This window comes from Phaethon aethereus (genome assembly GCF_964289735.1).
Source record: "Phaethon aethereus genome assembly, chromosome: 1".
NCBI lineage: Eukaryota > Metazoa > Chordata > Aves > Phaethontiformes > Phaethontidae > Phaethon > Phaethon aethereus.
Window position 1 is genome coordinate 107,796,391 of NC_138575.1, and position 22,323 is coordinate 107,818,713.

General features: G+C 38.1%; 1 protein-coding gene across 1 annotated transcript in view; it reads left to right on the top strand.

The window, feature by feature from the left end:
* The window catches only part of ROBO1 (roundabout guidance receptor 1), a gene marked incomplete at both ends in the record, with an annotated part of 532,959 nt that overhangs the window by 130,032 nt on the left and 380,604 nt on the right, over positions 1-22,323 (top strand). The gene's annotated exons all lie outside the window — the stretch shown is intronic.

Consider the following 22,323-nt stretch of genomic DNA (forward strand, 5'->3'; position numbering starts at 1 on the left):
ACAGGGCAGGTGCTCAAAATCTTTGCTCATTCTCTGGACTACACTTTGAGACAGAAAAAGTAAACGTGCTGGGAAAGCTGCAGAGGTATTTCTTAAGCCCTACATACCCAACTCCATGCCTTCACCAGAAGGCATTCTGCATGTTAGCATTATCTGTCCTGATGGTGAGAGCTGAACTGGCCTCCTTCAAGCAGTCCTCGTCTCCCAGCTTGGGTACCCCCTTCTGCCATGCTGGTGGCTGCTCTGTGCTTCCACTGCTGTGGTAAGCATGGGGCACGGCTCGTATTTCTTAAAAATAAGAATACTCCGCCACTCCCTACCTCTTCACAAATTAAGCGGCACCTTTGGTAGGATACCTGTCATGAACTGTATTCTTCCAGTGTAGACTTGGATTCTGGAGTTATCTGATCCTAAGCACAGTAATCATGAATAACTTCAAGTACGAAGGATGGAATTTAACAGAGGTTCAGTTTTTATTACAAAAGGAACAAGAGCTTTGCAGTCTAATAAATGAAAGAAAGGTGACAGGGCTGGAATTTGATTTAAGGAAGCAGGACTCTAAAACATAATTCCTTCTGTGTAATTTAATAGCCATTGAGGAAGTACTGGAATCTACAGTATGTGGTCTGTTAATCTAATTAATCTATCCTAAAGGTTAAGTCACACAACCGACAAGTGTAAGTGGATTTTGATCAAGTTTTACTGGGCCTATAAAGTATTGAATATATGAGGATGTCCAGATTTACTTGTGTTTGCATTGGAAATAGCTCAACTTCATAAAGTCGCATGCTGATATACACACGCACACACAGAGGGGCGTTTTTATTTAACTTTCTATTTCCAAACATAGCGTACTGTGGATTTAAGAATTGTTTTTTATGACGCTGAATGTCATTGAAAAACTGTGGCAAAAAAAGGAAGGAGAGAAGTGCTGTTCGTTGCCAGCGAAGGTGGGGGTTAAAATGAGCGTTGAATTCCAAAGCCTATTATTTTTAAGGATGTAAGAGGGGCCCCCAATTAGTTTTGTGTCACACTTGGTGCTCCACAGATCGGTGTCCTTGGTTTGCATGCACTCTGTCGTCCTGAGAAGCACTGAAAGCAGAGACGAATCTTTCTATTCTTAGTTTCTCGTCAGCTGCAGCCAGATTCCTGCGATGATGACTCTCGGTGAGAAAGATCAGGCGGAATTAACCTTTCTCCTGGGATCTCGGGTGAGACTGGCTCACCGTACCTTGCAGTAACCCCAATCCTGGTCTGACCTAAGAGAAAACTAATCGGGATCTTACCAGCAGCAGCCCCGGGTAGCTGAACCCAAATCTACACACATCTGTAGAGGAGCTTGGTTGACAGAGGCCTTCCCAGCTGTTTACCTTCAGTCCGCGTCCTCTGTTCTATCAAAACCCACATTCTGATTCTCTCTCCGTGGTTTTCAGTAGGTCTTCTTGCCTTATGCAAGCAGCATAAACATACAACCTCAATATCACACATGTATCCGTGCACTCCTCATGGAAGGTCCTCGTTCGTCTGACCGTACGTCTGCTGCTGCGACTGTTGTCACAGTGACAACCCTCAAAGAAACCTCCACCTGAAAGAAGTTCAGATGGAGGGGCAGAGTGCTGCACGCTTTTGGGGCTCTCCGAGAGTTTTTGTTGCCTTCTCCTTCCCCCAAAGGTTTTTGTTACCCGTATTTAATTCAAAAAGGCTTTTTTCGAGTGGAATCCGAGCTGCCCTGGACCGGCGCACCTCGCCACGGGTGCGCCAGGCCCGGCCTCTCGGGCGCAGCAGACGGCCGCGGTGGGGAAGCGGCAGGAGCTGCCGGTGGGGCCCGTGCTCCGGCTCCGTCTGCGGTCGGACGTGCTCCGGGGGAACCTATCGTGTGTATCGCCCTAGTTGTGTTCATGTCAGCATGCAGATTAGTTGCTTACCGTAGGAGAAAATTACGTACTAAGGCTCTAGAGAGCGTAAATATTTAAACATGTTTTAAATACGTTCAAATATGTGTGTGTGGGGAGGGGTTGGTGGAGGTGATATATTCAAATAAACTTGTTCGATATTCTATTGTATAATATATCAACCCTGCAAATTCATACTAATTAGTATTTTGAGCTCTCGTGGTATTACTAAATCATTGGCACCAGATGAATAACATGTTTAGAAAACTTTTTTATGATCTTATTGGTGCGTTCACCCATATCAATGACCGAAATTTATCTTGCTTTAGCAAATCAACAGATTTCTTTCTTCTGCTAAATGTTTTTGGCAACACAGATGGAGAACGCAGCAGTCAGGGCTCTGCTCAAAGGCGCCAGATAACTGAATGGGTAACTTCCTACATTAAAACCAGCTTGTTGACTTGGCAAAGAGCCCTGGTCAAGTAATACAACCAGTGCTGCTGCCATTTGTTAATTCTGCATAATTAAACACCAATTATACATAGTATTGTCTTCTAGCAGGCTCCTCAGCTGGCTTTGCTTTATTATGATTCTGTGCCAGTTTCCTTCCTTATTACTAAAAAGGACTTTTTATTTGTTATTGTAATTAGGAGGTTTCAAAGATATCAAATTTTTCTAAAGACAGAATAGCAAATGATTATGGAAGTTGGCATATCATTTTGCAAGAAAGACATTGTATATAATAGGTATTTTGATTTTTTGGTATAATCTGTACTATTACAGGACTCCCCAGCACAAGTCTATTAGCGAATATACAATAATAAATGAACATATTTACAAATCGCTTTCAAAGTCTGTCTTAAGAAGACACTGGGAAATTCAAATGTAGAACCAACATTCATTTCATTGCGCTTTTATCCTCATTTGGCAAGACATACAACTGCCGCAAACCACACGCTTAAGTTCTGTTGAAACGAATGTAGCTTAAATAGGTTTAAAAGCGATACATACTTAGCTGCTGTTTAAGGGATAAACCTAAATATCTGGTCAATGTTCTGCTGAAGTTGGAAGATCTTATGCATCCTATCATACTACCAAGTATTTGGAGGCTGAGCAACAAAGGAGGGCATTGACTGTCTTGATGCTTTAAACTGTGGTGTTGTCAGTGATGCAGCTCTATTAGTAATGGTGATGGAGAAATTTCAAGAAAGGTTTTGCCTGTGGTGCTGTGTTAAATGGAAACTGTGGAATTAAAGGAGCAGAAAGTTGGAGGCAGGTTTTATGCTTGTTTAGGGTTTATATCTTTCCCTCAGTACTGATGAAGGTATTTGTTAGGTAGACTCAATATTTATTTTTTAGCTGCTTAAGTTTACAAAAATAGTCTGGAAAATGTTTTTTCCCCTTTCTTTATGATTGATTATGTAGTAATATCACCAGAGGATACTGTACAGCCAAAATAGGTATGGGAACTCTCTGGAGGGTTTAAGTGCATATTATACAACTCATAAACTTTATTGGAAAAAAAAAAAAGGAGAAAGTTTCAGGCTGGATAGTCATTAGAATTTAAAAGCTCAGGAGAGATGTTAACTGCGTCTGTGGCTCTTAATCCATGGACTATTCATCAGTCACACACACATACTGCATCTGTATGCAACATCCTCATGAACTTTTTTGGGAAATGTTTCTATGAGTCAGCAGCTGGACCTCATTTCTCAATTTTTTTCTTGCCTCTACTGTCCTTGTGACTGCTCTTGTTATCTACCGTTCCCTTCCTTTGAGTGCACATAATTATTGCCCCGCCAAATAAAAATGTTCAGTTTTAATCTTGACAGTTCTTAGTTCATTTGCTAGACCACAAGTCAACTAAACTATAAAGAGGAGAAGACACGGTTGTCTGCTTAACCTTCAAAGCCATGAGGTCAGTGGGACTTCCCACAGCACATAATAGGAAGCACAAAAGTCTTTGCAAGATGAGGCTTTTGTTTCATGTTACGGTTATGTTAATGGAGCCATTTTAAGTTGTAATTGTCAGTAAAGTAATTTCTTAACTCTTTGTAAGGAAAGGTCAGCTGTTTTGAATCATGTTGTGTTATGTGTGAAACATATATATTTCAAATTCCATAAACTCAGTAAAACAATACTTCTTTGTCTTACTTGCTTGAAGGAACACATTATTTTTGGCATCTTCTTTGGATCTTCTATTGTCATAGCCCTTATTCTTCCTGTCCTGGGCATACACTTCCATTTTAATTATGATTTAAATAGAAAAAGTGGATTATTTAAGGATTAATCTCAAATATTGTATCTAGATACAACATCAGGTATGCCTTCATTTTACAACTACATCAAATGCAGCAGATTTTAACTAGTGATACATTTTCACTGTAGAAAGCTTCCTTTAGCCTTTTATCCTGAAAGAAATCTTTTAGAGGATACCAGTGAGGAATGCAACAGAGGATCTTGAGGAGAAGGGAAAAGTGCAACCTGTGGGAATTACAGTGAAAAAGAGGAAGAAAAAAAAATTTATTCCTCATTGGCAATTCTTCTAAACAGCTCCAAGCCCTGGGATGTTGTTTATTATTGGTATTACAATAATGCCCCAAACATGGCAGATGTTGAATTGTTTACCTGCATGTAATCAAACCTGTCCTGAGTTTTGAAATGTTTGTACTCTTAAAGAGCTGGAATTAGACACCAATTCAACCAAAGCTGCTGAACCGCACAGATAATTTCTCTAGTAGTTTGTGCCATTGATTTCCATAGCTTTGTTTAAAGAACACTCCCCAGTCATGGCACTAAGATTTTGCTTGGAGCAAAGAACCTGCATAAATCCTGTTTTGGATGAGGGTAAGTGGGGAATACATGCATAAAAGTGGATCAGAGCAGCATAATGAATGCAGCTTGACTTATCTCCACTAAATGCCAATTTTTATTTTTGTGCACATGTACTTATTTAAAATATATTTATATATAGGCATTCTGAGTGTATCATGATATCCCATTGATTAATTGTAGAATGATGTGATAAGTTGCATTTATAATGCACCTGGGAATGCTTCCCTACAGCCATGCTATTGAGGCTAATCTCCTGGAGTCAATGCTAATAGTCTTACCAGGATCAAAAGTTGAAGGTCACCTGGCTAACAAACCACAAAGGTTAGAAACAGAGGCATCAAACCATGAGAAAGGATGGATCCTCAGCTTCGCTTAGGGAGAGCATTAGCCTCAAGCCATGGAAAGCCCCACAACACTGGGCCTTAATAACATGCAGGTTTTATGCCTGGAAAAGCCATTTCAGACTATAGCTGGAGTTTTTTAAGCTAATTATTTTTCTCTGCTTCTGGACTCAAAAATAATTTAACTGTCCTCCTCCCAGATTTGGAAGAAAAAGAACTGGCAAAAATGTCAATCTATTGTAAATAACTTGGGGAAAAAAATTGGAAGATAATTTTGTCATACAACAATGACACATGGAAAGTCCATATGGCATTTGTAGATGCCAGGATCTTTTTTTGCCTGGACTACTTTGTCTTGAGAATAACCTGGGCATGCTGCAGCTAGCCTAGCTTCATGAAACAAAAATATTTAGACCATGTCGTTGTCTACTCTTTCCAAATTAGACTTTTTGCTATATTTAAAATGTCACTAATTCCTTAAACTACAAAAGAGCAAGCTGTTGTGGCTTTTTCACCTAGACGTGATCCCAGAAATCAGTTTGATGACAAGGGGTGATTCTACATAATAGAGAATAAAAAACAACTCATTTTGCAGTTCATTTCATAATACAGATTATCGGAACCTCAGCCAACAGCCTTAGAAGCTGCTGATTAGGTTTCTGGAAATGTGGGGTTCGCGTTCAGTGAGACACTGGGAAAAGGGAAAGTATTTCCAGCTTGTATTATTTCAGGATTGCACTGAGTGGTATTGCAAAATGTCATGTTTAAATGCTGCTAGGGGCTTCTGTAGTACCACAGAAATACCCGAAACAATTTTGACAACTAGTTTATAGTAATGAAAAAAACTAATCTACTAAGTAAGATGTCGTGTTCATATTTGGTAGCCGTAGTTAGATTTTGTAGCTTAGGAGTCTCATACTAAGAAAGTTGAGTTTGTAAGACTAAGCTGTCACTTGACCATTTAAAAGACTTGCAGAAAGAACAGATTTAATACTTAACATATTAGCATTTCTCTTTATGTAGAAGAAAATCTCTGTTGTTTCTTCTAAAACGTGAATGATGTTATGTGAGATAAATCATTATTTTACAGACTACTGAATACCTATAGATGCTCAGCAAAGTGCCGGCTTGTAGGAGTAGTAGTAAATTTAGGCTTAATAAAACTATTTCTTTTACAAAGTGCAGCAGTTGATGTTTCTGGAGATGTAATTACAATGCAAATAAAATGTTCTCTTCTAACTATAGGACTAGTAAGATAAGAGTTGTACTTACACAATTCTTAACCTTCTTAACCAATGAAAGTTTGAGTGGTTAGGAAGTGTCTTAGACAAATTTATGCCTCATAACTTGTCAAACCTGCTGAGATTACTACTGAAACATTTTTGACAGTGTAATTTATAGTCGTAACAAAGATATTAAGACACATTTCAATTTGATATGGACATGCATATTTTATAATTCAGAAACCTTTTATTCTGGTTTTATAAACTGGATAAAGAGAGGTGCAGGAATAGAACCTCAGAGGTGTCTGGCATCTTAGTACCTGTCTGGATTTGAGTACTATTGATCTGATCATAGTAATCTAGCAAGAAAGTGACAGATTAAGATATTTGATTTCAAAAGTTAGCAGCTGAGATGGTTTCCAGGCTAGCAGTCTTTCTTTCAAAACATCTATCTCTCCTTAAGTTTTCCTTTTCTTTAAGCTACCTTGATTTCAGGAGCCAAAACATTCTCTAGAATAACTTTTCCTCTGTTTTCTTCCTAAGCAATCAGTCCCAAACTCTTTCCTTTAAATAAAACGAACCTTTGTCAGCATGACCTTATTTTCTGCAGCACATACAGAACTTGGCCTCAGCAATCAATTTTCTTCCACATGCATACTTACAAATGGCAACAGGGATTACGTTTTTGCTTTGTTGGGACAGGGACTCGGAAGAAGAAAGAGAGAAAAATAGAAGACAGCAATCAAAGTCTATATTTTATGTTTGATTTCATACTAGTCAGGCAAACGTAAACCCAGATTTTTAAAGATTAACTATAACATGTATATATATTTTGCAAAAGTAGACATGAAATATGAATCTTGTTCAGAATATTACAGATTAACTATTTTATCATTTAAACACATTCAGTGGAAGTGACAAATGTATTTCACACTTACTAATCCTTTCCTAAGAATTGGAAATGGTCTTTTGTAGGTTGAACTACTAATTATTTGTTGGTCTAGTGATGTTCATGAAGGCAGGAAATGTCCCCATTTGGGCTTTATAACATTTTTGGCTTGCTTGGTGCCTCAAGCCAGCTAGGCTAAAACTTTGAAACTAAGTCAACCTCATGTTGTCAGACAGCAGACTAAAAGCTCCAAAACACAGGGTCATCACGGTATTGTGACATCACTGGTGTCCTCTCCTCCCTGTACTAGCTCCAGCATTACAGGTTTTTAAACACGGAGCTGGAAACCTTGGTGGTGCAGGTCTTAAGAGAGTAATTTTCTTCAGAGAACTTGTCTTTAACCACAACAGCATCTTAGACCTCAAGCTTTAAAATGGAGATGATAAGAGTACCTCCTCCAGCTTGCAGCCTTTTGGGGAAAATGTATGAATTCAGATTTGCAGAATATTGAGCAGTGGTGTCCGTGAGCTTGTTGATTTTGAAGAAGCCCGATTCCTAATCGGCGTTCAGTGTCTATGTACTTCAAACACTTTGGACTTACATTACTATAGGGGAAAGTTACTTAGCAAAATGAAACTGTCATTAGAACAGCATTTGGAATATGTATGAACAATAAGGAGAAAGCGAACATTGCATAGTTGCTTATTGACTGGGCATCATCTGTTCTCTATGCTGGAGGAATACTTTGGGATGGTCATGGAATTAATGACTAAAACATGCCTGGGGAAGCTGTAGTAAGATCAGTCGCGTAGCTTCTACAATTTCCGAAGTTTTAAGTTTGTGTCTTCGTGACCATAAGACTGTACAAGGGTCTTTTTACTTGCAGGGATTTTTAGTTGGGGTGAGGGGTGTCATCTTGTCACTGCCTATTATTTGATGCTATTGACTGAAATAACACGTCACAATGTTTTTTTGAAGGAACGTATATCTGGCTGCACTCATTTCATTGGGACTCAGGCAACAGTTTGTACCGTTTTTAAAGCTTGTTCATTATCACTTTATTTCTACTCTCTGTAGATACTTGCAAAGCACAAAGACAGAGGAATCAGACTTCCAAGTGATGGCTTTCATCCCCCTAAAGCGATTCTCAAGAATATGAGAGGGATGAAAGTGAAACTGTGGTGTTTTCATCCCTTCAGACATTCCGCTTTTCTCCCCTCCCTGCCTCCCCCCTCCACGCTATAATTTCACCTCCTCCCTTCCCAGCAGCAGCTGTAACTCAGCTCTGTCAGGCCCCCAGGAAGCTCTCCCCGGAGGCACCGCCGTACCTCCCTGACCTTCGCCGGGCTCCAGCCCCAGCTGCAGCAGCCGGGGGCTCCTCTCGAGCCCAGGTTTTCCCTCCGGTTGAGCACTGCCTGAGACACCAGCCGGATTTTGCTGAGCATCCTTGCAATGGGAGATCTGGTTCTGTTTTCCTCAGATATCTGTTTCCAGTTTTTCTAGTAATGAAAATACAAAAGAAATCAATCGTTTCCTTAAAAGGAGCTACAGACTGGACCAAATGTGTGCTCTCTCTCCTCCCTCTCTCTCTTTTTCTTTTCTCCAAAGAGCTTAAATAAAATCATAAGATAAACTTACCTACCACCTTGCAGCTTCCCTTAGCACGGTGACCTTTCTGCAGCTAATGGAAGCCTGTGTGAACACAGTTTTCACAAAGATGCATCTTCAACTTTGTTTTGTTTTCCGCTAACTAAATCTGAAACACCGAACAACCTGAAATGCTGAAAAAAATGCCAGGAGACTTTGTGCTTGATTGGGAAAAAAATTGCTGTTGAGAAAGAGATTTTTAAATGAAGAAAATACCAAAAAGATCCTTGCAAAGATTAAACTTTCTAAATCTGCAAATAATAAAATAATAACTGATTGAACTGGCCTAGCAATCAAAGATTGGTCATTAGTTGAGCTGTTTAGTCGGAAAATGAAAACCAGTCATACATGCAAGACAGAACAATAGTTATTTTGTGAAAGGGAGGGAGGTCAAAGAAAAAACTGACACTGCTTCCAGTATTTTTAAAAGACGCATTGTGTTGATAGGGTAGTATTAGATATGTTGTATAGTATTTTAGTCACATACTAGTTCAGTCTGCTCTGTACCGTTCTTCACAGATTGAAGCCAATTGCACAAAGTGCAGAGCATCCTTTCTCCCTGCGGAAGAAAGATCATTTCCATTTCTCTTATTGATCAACTTTTCTTCAAAATAAACATTAGGGTGGGAGTCATGTGCTCTGCACTTTACATTTCAGTGAGAGCAAAAAACCAAACTTCGTAATGAAATCAGGTGTGCTTATAAATGGAATATTTTTCCCTTGTCTCATCTTCAGATACTGGTAGACTAGAGAAGCCGTGGTCTTAGGTACCTATTTCATCGTTGTTCTCTCGATGATCAAAGGTTCCCAAGCAATCCAGAACTCCCAGGTTCAGCGAAAAGTGACACTTTTAATATGTATCGGATCCTCAGCTGCTACAATTGTGTTGAAGTCCATTTTAGTTACTAGCAATACACTACTTCTGGGGATCACCTAGTGTGTATTATGTGATACTTCCCACTGTCATTATATGAATATGCCCTATAATTTCAGTACAGCAAATCTATTGTATAATAATCATTCTTAACTGCAACTTCAGATACTTATCATTGAAATATTTTTCTCTAAAATTAATATCTTATGGTTACTTTCACTTTGGTTGGATGATGTATATAAGAATGAACACAAAACAGAATCAATATAATCATTAACTGACACACCCACAGAGTATGATAAATGAAGGGTCAGCTTAAATTCAACTAAATTTTCTTTGGTACTGCATCACAAAAATCTTCACGTGCCTATAGCATTTTTCATCAAGTGAATTTTTTTCTTCTTAGGAATGGCCTTTATTTTCAATTATAAGAATCTTCATAGTTGTTCAAATTGTGGAATTGGAGTCAGTCATTCAGATTTATGAAATACATAATTTGTATTTACATTGCTAATTCAGATTATGAAATATATATTGATAAGATCAGCTGAGTGGGATGGGGAAGGGCTTGGAAGTGTTTTACTTTAGTCTGATTTTCTACAGAACAGGGTTTCTGTTATCACACAGTCTGTATCTGTTGGGTATCCTCCTCTAGTGTCTTCTGAATTCACTTGCTAATCTGAACCAAAATCTTAAAGACAGAAGGAGTATCAAAGCTATGTCTGAACCAGTGGACGGGAGATGTATTTACATTTTGTCTGCATATTAGGAGAAGATCTTGCCATACACCAACTTCTGTCTTTTGGTTGCCTTGAGAAAGATACCCATGGTGGGAGGCTGGAAACCAGGGAAGGTTTTGTCTAGGACTCTGATTGGGATCACTGGGGGGGGCAGGACCCTGAGACACACTCATCTTGAATCTAGTCAAACATAATTATGTTCAAGTTTCAAGCTGATGAGAAAAGATTAAGTAGGAGCTTACCTAGGGAGCCTTATTAAGCATGAGTGCCAATCAGTGTAAAACTAGCTAACATTCGGCTTATGGGAGATTTATTTATTTATTTATTTCAATTTTTTACCCAGTTTGCCTTTCACCACTGAACATAACTTGCTTTTTGTTGTATGTGTCAGTGCATTCTTCTCTGAAACTATGTACATTTTCAAAAATACAGCCATTTGCTATAGCAATTTAGAAAAATAAACATCTTACGTTATTTCTAATTATATTATTTCTAGTGACAAATGTTTCTGTTCTCATTGCTCAGTCTTTTGCAGTTAAGAAAAAGTTCTAAAATGTTTAACAATTTTAGTAGCTTTTGCTGAAGTGTGCTGAAAACAGTCTTAATCTCAGATGTAAACTCTTTTTCACCGACTTGCTTAATGCTTCAGCTGTATTCAGTTTTGAGCACTTACATATACCTACAGCTTATTTATCTCCAGACTTATACTTTCAAGATCATATCACATCACTTTGGTCGCTCTCCAGTTGTAGAACAAGTTTCAGTAGAGTTAGATATACTGTAAAACTTGAGTAATGGGAATGATTTGGTAAACTCAGTACCGTTTCTTTTCTTTTGAAGTTTGAATTTCCTCACTATCTTTTGAGGCATTTTTTCTCTATTTGAAATATTAAATTGGTGTAATAAAACAATACCATTCTGCTTTGTGTTATTTTACTTTCTGACCAGTGTTCAATGTCAGATTAGTCTCTAGCTGGATATGTTATTTGATCCAATGTGCTAGTCTCTTTTTTTCATATCTAGCACCTTCTGAAATTACAGTGTTTTTCCAGGAATTTTCTATAGTCTGGCCTGCTAAAATGAAAGATTGCCTTTAATATGCTAAATATGCTTTTCTTTCTCTAGGTTCTTGTGTTTTTGTTGTGTTCTTGTTTCCTTTCTCTATGATCTTTCATACCTATACTCCTAGAAAAGTCAATAAAATAAATTTGAGGTCTGCAAAAATATATATTTTTCCATTTTGGTCTGTTGTATGGTAGAAGTTTAGTATACTACTCGAAGTAATCTTGGACATACCTAGAAATATTTAGTGTCACAATATGATGAAGTTCCAAACTAGCAAACCTTTAGACACAGCCTGCAGTCTTTTAAATTCAGTAGTAGTAATGATGTATCACTGAATCGTGAGCCACCGGTTGCTTGCAATTGATAGGTTACGTGTACAGATCTGGTTCCATAGCTCTGTGTTTATCAGTGACTCGATCTTCTGATATACTCTGTTATGGGGTATACTTATTTTCTGCTCAGTGTATTTAGTTTTAAGGGTTCATTGCTGTAAGCTAACGTTTTCAACTTGAGACCTAACTTGATTATAAGTTTCCCTATTGACTAGGTAGTAAAAATGTTGGTGAAGGAGATTTGATTTAGTTTATTGGCACATCTGTTGCACTCCAATAGCCTGTTGCCCACGTGCGGCACCCAGCAAGGACTGGGGGCTGTTGGCCCCACTGCCACTGAGCTGGGGCACCCCTGGGTTGAGGTCTCAGCGATGAACAGAGAGGATCCCTGAGGGCACCAGGGCGTGCAGGAGTTTGGAGGCGGTTGCTGGCTGCCGCCTCAGGGCTCAGGCCACATGCTTTTATCGGCAGCCCACCGGAGCATGCCGTGCTCAGATGGAAACCAGGGCACCATCTTCCCTGTTGGAGTTTCTGTGCTGGATAGCAGTTGTCCTAGCCTGTAGGGATAAAGCGTCTACTTCTGACTTTTATCCAGTTTGACACGTTAAAATTTGCTAAAGAACTCTGCTAGAGGTGCTTGAGGGCCCCAACAATATGGAACTAATCATGCTAGAAACATATGATATGTATAATGTTGCTTCAGAAGTATTTTTTATTTCCTGCTCAAAGCAGCTGCACCAACACATTTAATGAAGTTAGGACAAACAAACAATCTGGGTTTGCTAAAGAAATTTTTCTTTTTTCAAGCTGTCACTCTTACAGTGTTATAGTTCAGTTCAGAGATATTAAAGCTGTGACCTAGCCAGCAGTGATATACTTGGGAAACTTTCTACAAGTAGATCTGACACAATGCGTTCTTAGTCCTCTGCGCTTCTATTTTCAATTCATTGTTGTGTTGATAAATGAGTCCCTTACTACGAGAAGCCTAATTTCCTGATCTCTAGCACTATGGATTTTCTGGCTTTGCTTTTTAAGGGTGGCATAACTGTTTCCTTCCATTTGCTATTTGGTTGTTGTTCTGTATCTACCAATACACAAACTGAAGTTTCTGATAAGGTTATATCTTACTGGGTGGTTTATCTCAAAGGTCTGGTTGGGTTTTGAACATAGATATGTGGTTTGGTCTGTCTTTGCCATCTTGATTGTCTTATCCACTGAAATTTTGATGTGGCTGCTTTTGTTGTTTACACTGGCATTGTTCTCATCATATCTGTATAGTTTAAAACATATCATTTTTCAGTGTTCATACTTTATTGCTTTGGGCTTTGTGCTTCCAGTTACAGTTCTAATTATTTCAGGGGTTCCCATGGATCTATTGAAGGTCCTATTTTGTTTCAAAATTACTGCCTTTAGCTAGTAATGCCCATGCTCAATGTACACAATATTACAAACTGACAATATCTAGAGAAATCTGTAGATCCTTGTAAACTGACGTACCCCCTGATGTATTGGATGATTTCTTATCTGGTATTAATTCTGGCAAGATAGACGACTTATTGATTGTTCTCCTCCTCGGCTATTTCATTTCATCATTGTTCTCTTTTGTCTGGAGCTTGAGTTCATAAACTTGGAGTAATTTTTGACCCTGTGCTTTCTTTTGAAGCTGACATTAATCACACTGAGAAATGAGATTCCCAGCTAGAAGATGCTAAAGAACAACTAGGAACTATTAAATTAACTTACCACTATTTTATGAGTCTTTCCTGGTTTAGACTGAGAATTATTAAGTTGATTGGGACATATGTCTATGTTTCATTATGAGCTAGATAGTAATTGCTAATTCTTTATTTGTGGCTCTTTCTCCTGTTTCCCTGAAGTATTCACAGCTGTGCTAACAGAACCCTGCATATACAGTCAATGGGAGCATTTTGCTGCTTTAACAAGAAAGGACTTCAGCCTACTATCAAATTTTCCAGGCAAATGCTTACATGCTCCATCATTTGTTTTCTTAAGGATATGATTTTGAGCTGTGAGTGGTCAGCTCAGGTAAACAAAGAAAGGAGGAACACCTGTTGTACAGCTTCTCTCAAAGGGACAACCTTAAAAACCTCCTTTGTAGAAAGCATTTCATTACGCTGCACAAAAGCAGTAGCTTTTAGGAAGAGCTTTACAGAAAGAACCCCTGCAATCTAATAACAAAAGACAAAAACTTCCCTGAAGTACTTACCTCTACTTAGTATGAACAAAAGAAAACATTCTTTGGATTTAAAAAAAAAAAAAAAAAGTTGTGTTGCAAGTCAGTATCATTTGATATCTGTGTATAATTCCCTGTCTTGGAAGGTGAATAGGACAGGGAACTCTGGGCAGACTCGACTTAACACTGCTTTGCATGGATATGTACTTGTGATTTGATGATGCTTGTAGCTTGCTGGAAATTTATTCTTGCAGAGCTGTACTGATTGACATGGCATGTTTTTCAACTCCATGCCTTTTTACAAGTCAGTGTGAATATTTGTTTACCTTGCAATTCACCTTTTTGTTTCAGTTCAAAATCATCCCTGTACATTACTTACTAAATTACTTTCCTGTTAGGCCACAAAGTTTTTAATTGTTAACTACGACAGAGTTAAAACCTCGTTTGTTGAATGCTTGAATCACCCCATAGCATCATCAGGTTTTTGTTTTGTTCAGAAGACGGGTTAAAGAGAATGTGAGTGTCTTTAAGTATGAAAGGAAGGGGACCTTCAGAGCCTGACCTGCCTGCTGGCTTCTCTGTCATAGCCAAAGGGCTGGGATTGTGGAATGGAAAGCACAGAAGTGCAACAACAGGACACGTTTCCTCTGAGACATCTATATGCTGAGGGTACCAGTAATCACGATGTGGCTGAAGTCACTGTTGGGAGCTAGAGAACATGTGTTGGCAACAGCAAAATGATTCAGAATGTTGTCCTTCTAAAAGGAGCAGGGAGGGGGCAACCAAACCAGGACAGCTAGAAACGTAGCTAGGAGTGTCTCCTGAAAAAAAGAACCCAGGATTCTTGCAATATCAGAGAGACTTCCTTGCTTATATAGCAGTTTTAATAGGCTTAGTGTGCCAATGTATTCCCTTGCTGGACAGTGTATCGGTGCTAGTATGTCCTTTCTATAAACAGGCATTGACATACATTGATTTAATACTATTCTTTGCGCTGAGCTCTGCAGGTAGACTACTGAAATGTAAATGACACAGCTGTGTTGCAGATGTATCTTTGATAACTCGGAAGATGACTTTGCATATACAGAAAAGCAAGGGAATGAGAAAGGGCTTTCTCAGCTCTTGAATTGTGTACTTTTCAATGGTCATTCTTACGGTAGTTTTAATTTCAAATCATGTGACTGCAAGGCTGTTGGGGTTGCTGTGTTGAATTAGTTCCTGCATTTTCATTGCTTGTCTGTAATCATCATTAATGAAGGAAATTCGTCACCTTTCCTAAGTTCACCACTCAGCTGAATAACATAAGGGCTAATTAAGCATGGTGGGTTTCTTGCCGTGTTCAAGTTCTACAGTAAAGAGGAAATGAACCCAGTTCTTTGCTACTATTTTGGGGGCAGCTACTTGTAAAGCAGCTGCATAATTCAGCCTTTAGCCTTCCATGGCTAAAAGAATGGAAGCAGCAGCTCCAGGGGTTAATGTCTGGAGAGCTGGGTGTAGTCTCATAGAGTTGATTACAACGGTTAGGGGATCATTGCAAGAAGACCAGTGGAGTTGGAGGATTGCATGGGAAGCTTGCATAACCAGTTCTTCAGCTGTACATGGTGCTAGTTGCTATTATTTAAATGTCTTGATAGTAGTTCCCACAGTAATCCGAACTCTCTTGAGAAACATGTAAGTTTACTTGGAAGAAAACAAAATAAAAGAGCCTCTAAATGAGAGGAAATTTCCTAAAGTAAGGTCACATTCAGAGCTTGCACTAAAAAGAGAGTAAAAAATATTGATATGAAGAAACCTATGCCAAATAAGTCTTATGCATACGCCATATTGAACATAGTCAAAATGACTAGTGAGCACTTCAGAAGAAGTCATTTATTTCTGTATTTTCTGCAGAAAGTTTACTTGTTGCCTTAGAGAAGAAAAATCCATTATAAATCTGGTTGTCCCTCCTTAGCAAATGGTTTCTTGTCCTAATTAATCATAGTGCCTTATACAGGCTAGTGATGGGTCTCTTATCTACCCAGAAGCAGCTGGGGCCACCACCTGTTAACTCACTTCCAGCACCGTTTAATTAGCCGAGTGGCTGTTACCTTCGGGTTTTTCTGGCAGGGGAAGAAATGGGAGCAGATGCAGAGTAGGAGAGAGCTACAAGGGACAACCCAAGAAGTGTCAGGAGGAGCCAGGAGAAGTCAAGGTGTGGGAGGAAGTGGAGACAGGACAACAGACAGGTTTGGGAGCATCAGAGTTTTATAGTGCATGTTTATGTGCTCTCTGCTAAAGACCAAGTTTGGAGAATTTAAGTGTTCAGTCAGAAATCGTGCTATGTAATTATATTTGTATGGTTTCCTGCATGACTGGTCCCAGATGGGAGTTCAGCTTCAGAATTTGAAAGCAAATGATGCAGATTTAAAACAAAACAAAACAAAACAAGAACAAAAACACCCAAGAAACCTAAAACATAAAAAGTTATGTTACTCTGTAAAATACATTTGCTGGATCTGTATTGAAGTTGCTAACACCTAGGTTTACTACCTACTTCCAAAACAAATAAATAAGATGCAAAGTGGTTGTTTACTAGCAATGTAAAGATAGAGAGGTTGTTTTCTGCTTTTGCATAACTAGAAGTCCTCATTTGCTTGTTACTGAGTTAAAGGCTGTTATGAAAGAACCATGAAAATGAAGGGAAGGAAAGGTGTTTAAATAGCATCCACTACTGAGGTTTTGTCAGGATTTCAGTGGTATGCATATGTTCTTTGAAGACAATAAAAAAAGATACTCAAACCATTAAATAAAAGCTGTATTCTTCCTTGTTTTAGAAAATTCTGTTCCTAAGGCTTTTTTACACCACAAAGTATTCTATTCTCATCAGAATATTGTCTCTTGTGCATAGTGAATAACATTTCTGTACCTGTACATAAGTATACATTTTATTTTTGGAACCACATATTGAGTTGCTAGAACATACTTTTATAGGCTATTAATAAAAAGCATCCTTACGGATTTACTTGTAATTTACTTGTGCCAGATCCTCAGATTAATGCTATTATGTGACAACCAATTCTTGCCTTTCCCCCTTAGCTTAAACCTTTCTTAACTTTCAAGATGAGACAGCTGAGTAGTGTAAACTTTTAATGAAGAGCTTCTTAATTACTTGTGGAGACTCTTGGCTGATGAAAATGGTCGCAACTCCCTATGGTTATCCAAATTAAACAAGTTAGCTGGCTGAATGTGAATGTCTTTAGAAAGTTGCCCTATTAAGTCTTATTAAAAATAATATAATAATTCCTTTCAGCTAATATGAAACAGATTAATCAGCCTTGTGCTGCATAAGCTTCTGAGATAGACTTGCAAGTGGTTAGGAAGCTGTGATAGTCTAAGAGTGGCCTAATTATTCCCAATTCTGTACATAGCTTGAAGATTTTCCTTTTTGTTCCAGATCTGAAGAATAGACCTACATTCTTGAAAGCTTGTCTTTGTTTTTCTGAATAAACATATAATTTTAGGTAGTACTTCCCTCACAGATGTATTAAATTAACTTTAACAGTAGTTCTCCCTTGGGTATTAGCCTTACTTAACTATACTCTGACAGCATAAAATGGTTTGTCATTATGAGTAACCAAATGAAGATATAGAATTCAATCAAATATTCCATAAGACATATTGTAGTGTATTTCTACAGTAATTCCAATGAAAACCTAGAATAAATCAAAATGCTGAAAAAAAACAGGCTACTAATTTATTTTCTCCTCAGGTTGTGGTTTGATGTGGTCAGAGTTGGTTTTTTTTTCTTCCTGATGTCTCTTCCTGAATTCCTCTAGATCACTAGGAAGGAATCAATGGGAATTGATCCAATTTGTAGAACACAATTCTAATATTGATAGTAGTTTATATTAATTTGCTCCACCCTAATCTTTTACTAATGTTCATTTGCAAAATGCTGTTCATGCTGTTTCCTCCCAATTTTGTACCCCCAAGCTGACGATGATAATGAAATTTAGAGAAACGTAACAAGAAATAATGAAGTTAGATATTCTGGAATTAAGTAAGGCAACAGTTACTATTTTTGTAGTCAGACATTTTTCAGTAGATGGCTTTAATTTCCGATAAACTATTACCTGTGTATAGTCTCAGATACATGAGATTTCTACAGTAGTACGAAGTTGTGTCTGTTTAAGTCTTTTCAATTTTTCTTATGTCCTCCAGGAGGATGGGCCAGGGCATCAATACTGAATTATTTGGGGGCTTTCAAGGATGCATCATCAATAAAACATGTCATACAGATATATCTCCCTGGTACAAAAGCAGCAACAACTGATGGCATCACTTTCTATTACCGTTGGGGGAAAAAAAAAAAATCACTGATGACTTTTCTATGAATAGCAAAGCCATGGTTAAAAGCATTTAGTACAATTTTTGAGGTTAAGATGCACAATGCACTTGAACGTGAGTAGCTGTGCAGATAACACTATCTGTCTGGTTTGAGGTGTTGTAGGAGAGGAGAGAATGAATACTGTAGTAACTATTTAAGATTTGGGTTTTCTGATCATTTTTAAGAGTTAAACATATGTAAATTAAAGCATGAATGGTGTTTAGTTACTCCTGCTGCTGTCCAATAAAATGGAGTAACTTACAGATTTCAGTGGGAATTTAACTGGCAAATGTTTCCCACATTTTCATAAATCTTTGATGCTATCCCAACTGCCATTCAACCACCTAAACTTGTTCTGAACTTGTATCATTAAGCCAAATCCTCTTGCTTCTTTGAAGGTACCATCTGTGACTGGGCTACACTTACTAAACCTGAAACCATTCCACCAAAAATCTAGACCACTCAGTGCTGGTAAACTTAGCACTCTCCTATCAAGTCAAAATAGATGTTTGTTGGGGTTTTTTTAATGCCTTAAGGTGTTTATCCAACTTAATGGATAGTGCCTCTGGAAATGGCTGTTGAAAGAGGGAATGAGATATTTTTCATCATGATGAGGGTGGTTCCTCCTCTCAAATGATGCCTCTCTTAAATGTTGCTGTGAGAGTGTCGTAGCAACTACACTTGCTTGCTCCTTTTTTTTCTCTTTGGTAGTCAAGGCTTCACTTTTCGTCTTCCTCTTCCAAAATAAATCCATTTGGGACTATTAAAAAAAAAGGCGGGGGGGAACTCCTTTTACCTTCTTCCTGAAATTTTGCATACTTACAGGTAAAAGTAATTTTCTGTTGAATTAAATGTTGGAATTTGTTTTGTTTTGTTTGATTGCTTGTTTGTTTTATTGTGTGGTTGGTTGTTTTTTGGGGGTTTTTTGCTTAGTGAATCAACCAATTACTGCTTAAGGTATTTTTAAAATGCAAGTGTTATTTTACTAAAAATAGACTTTCCTTAGTAGCTAGGATATCAGAGACCTTGGTTTAAATTCCTCCCGTCTCATACAGAAACTCAACCAAAACATTCAGCCTTACTGGAAAGTTGTTTTGAGAGACATCTCTCTGTGTCAGTTCTGTGAAACCTCTACCCCTTCATATTCAAACTAGATGAGAACCCTGTTATAGAGTGATTGTGGCATTTCTCTAAGAGATGACACAGTGAGTTCAATCTTCGCTTTGACTCAGACTGAGCTGTAAATTTTTCATACACCAGGTGAATTGTTCCAGGTTATGTAATCCATTCCCTTCACTTTTTTTGGCACAGTGACTACTTCAAAAAGTGTAATGATGTAAAATCGTTCATTATGTTTAGCAAAGCTAAATGGAAAATTGCTTGTTCCTACAGCAAAGTAGTCAAAAGAAATACATCTCTTCTTAATATTCAGGCCCTTTACCACCCATTCAACAGAGTGCTTTCACAGCAGTCTCATGGTGAAATGTGCTGTTTGAGTCAATAGTACTTATTTCTGTTAAGTTTTAACAGAGACTCTCAAGTGAGGACAAAGCTGGATCTTGTGACAGAGCTGAAATTAAATTCAGCCCAGTGCAAGGGGCCACAGCCTGAAATGCAGGACTTAGGTGCAGAGTTATCATTCTGTGAAATGGGTAGACTTCATCCACAGCATCCATAGAACTGAACTTCAGCAATCATCATTAGTGAAAGTAATTTCCAGCCAGGGACCGTAACTGAACGTTCGTTGAATATCCTGTACTTCATGACTAGGTCAAAACCTAGCATTTCTCAAAGAAAGAGGGAGTGAATAATGTCTGTACGCTTTTGGATTGTAAATAATAAGTGCACAGTCACTAGCAGATATCATGTAAATATCAGTAGTGTTAAAAAGAGCATATTCTCCTCATTTCTGTCAGTGGACAGATTGAAACCAAGATTTTCATGCCTAAATGGCTGCAAGCAGTTGCAGCCTACTTTTTAAAGCTGCTGCTCTTATGTCTTGTTGGTTGTATTAAAAGCACAACATTTCTGAAATGGAGACTGCTCCTATTTAAACCCCGAAGTGAGCCTTACTGAAGGGCGTTAACATTGGTTGTTGTGTGAGATGTTACGAAGAGGGTGGCCCATTGCTGGGAATGCCATGTCCAAAGGAGTTTCTTGGGTAGAAAAGATCAATTCATTATGCAATTATATTTTGCACATGACACCGGACATTACACTGACACATAGAACACTCCAGTAGCTTTCAGTGCATCTTCCTTCTTCATCATTTTGAGTAGCATGTGGTTAAATCTCCTAGAAGGCAATCAATCTTTCAAAATTGTGATCAGCAGGTTCGTTGCTTGAAATCTTGGTCCGATCTTTCTGTAGTCAGTTATAAACATTTTCTTTAAAAAACATAGGCACAGTCTCTTCCTCTTAATTTAATAAAAAGTCCCATCCTTCTGTGCTTTACTGCTGTAATTTAAAACTCTGACCCAAACAACCTTTGAATGCAAATAAATGAGCAATCTGGAAAAACAGAATGTTGATCCAGTCACTCTGCAGCCATTTTCAGAGCGGATTTAAAAGATGTACGTGACATTGGCCATTAGTGAGCCAGTAAAGATGAATGGACCAATAAATGAACATATTTCACTTTTTTCATCTGTCAAGATGAAACACCATCTTGGTGTTTGGTTGTTTTGTCTTTTATTTTCTTAATTTGAACAGCAGTGTTTTCAAAGGCATGCTATCAATCCTTCCATTGGCTTTTTTAAAGTTTTGTTTTTTTTTTTTTAATAAGTCCCTTTAAGTGGATTGGTCTGGAGGGCTTTTATTTTTCTTTTGTAATTCATTAAAAAGATTTCGGTTGCTAAGGATGCTCTCTCTATAAGATTGTTTAAAAGACAAATGGTTGAATATGAATGCTTGGCATCACATTTTAAAAATTAGATTGACTAAGCTAGTAAAATCAGGCATTCAGAAAAAAAATCCACTTATGTTTGTTTCTACTTTAATCTCATACATAGTTGCTTTAGGTGTTTAGTGAAACTTCAGAATGATTTTTAGCACTGCATGTGCATTTTATTGAAAAGGTACAGTTACTTTCAGTCATTATCGAAGTCCAGAATGTGTCTGTGTGTGAAAGAGCAAAACATATCTTTCCTATTCAGGGTCTTTACAATTATTAATAAATTATCTGACACCTGTCAACAGGAAAAAGAAATAAGGAGCCTATTGTTGTGGTAGTGATCTTCTTGACAAGAGATTTGCTTCCTGCAGTTTTGGTTTTTTTTTTAAACAAAACATGACTGTTTCTTTTTAGGTGTTGCCTGTCATACGGTGCACTATCAAAGGTAAATTAAAACAGAATTTTAGTTTAATAAACAGTTTTACATTAAGCCATATAGACAAGAGTAAAAAGAATCAGTGATATTCACAACAAATTCCTTTGGGTTGTGCTGTTTTGTTTTCAGAGCCACTGGGATTTTTATTTTATTTTTTGCTTTGAATTATTTAGTTCACTATTATGAGTTATCTTTGCAGTGCTTTGTGGTGGTTTGATCAGCAATTTATCTTGGGGTCTTAAAATATGTGTTCATTTATGTGTTTAGCTGACCAGATGCTTTCCTTTTTTTTTTTTTTAATGTGACATTAAAATTGAATGTTTCTTTGCAAGCATCTTTCAACTCAGAAAATGCATCTTACTTTTTGTGCTGCTAAACTGTTGCCTTTTCACAGAGGGGTACTACCCCTCTCCACTGCCCCATCTTCCAGAAGAGGTAGAGCAGCCCCCCCGTGCTTGCCAAGACACAGTTGTCCCCCCGCCTCCTCCCCACAAAGAGGTGAAGTCCCCTGAGCCTGTAATTGCCAGGAGATGAAGCGATGATGGGGAGTGATCGCAGTCAATAGCTTTGATTAACAATAAGGTGGAAAATTAGCA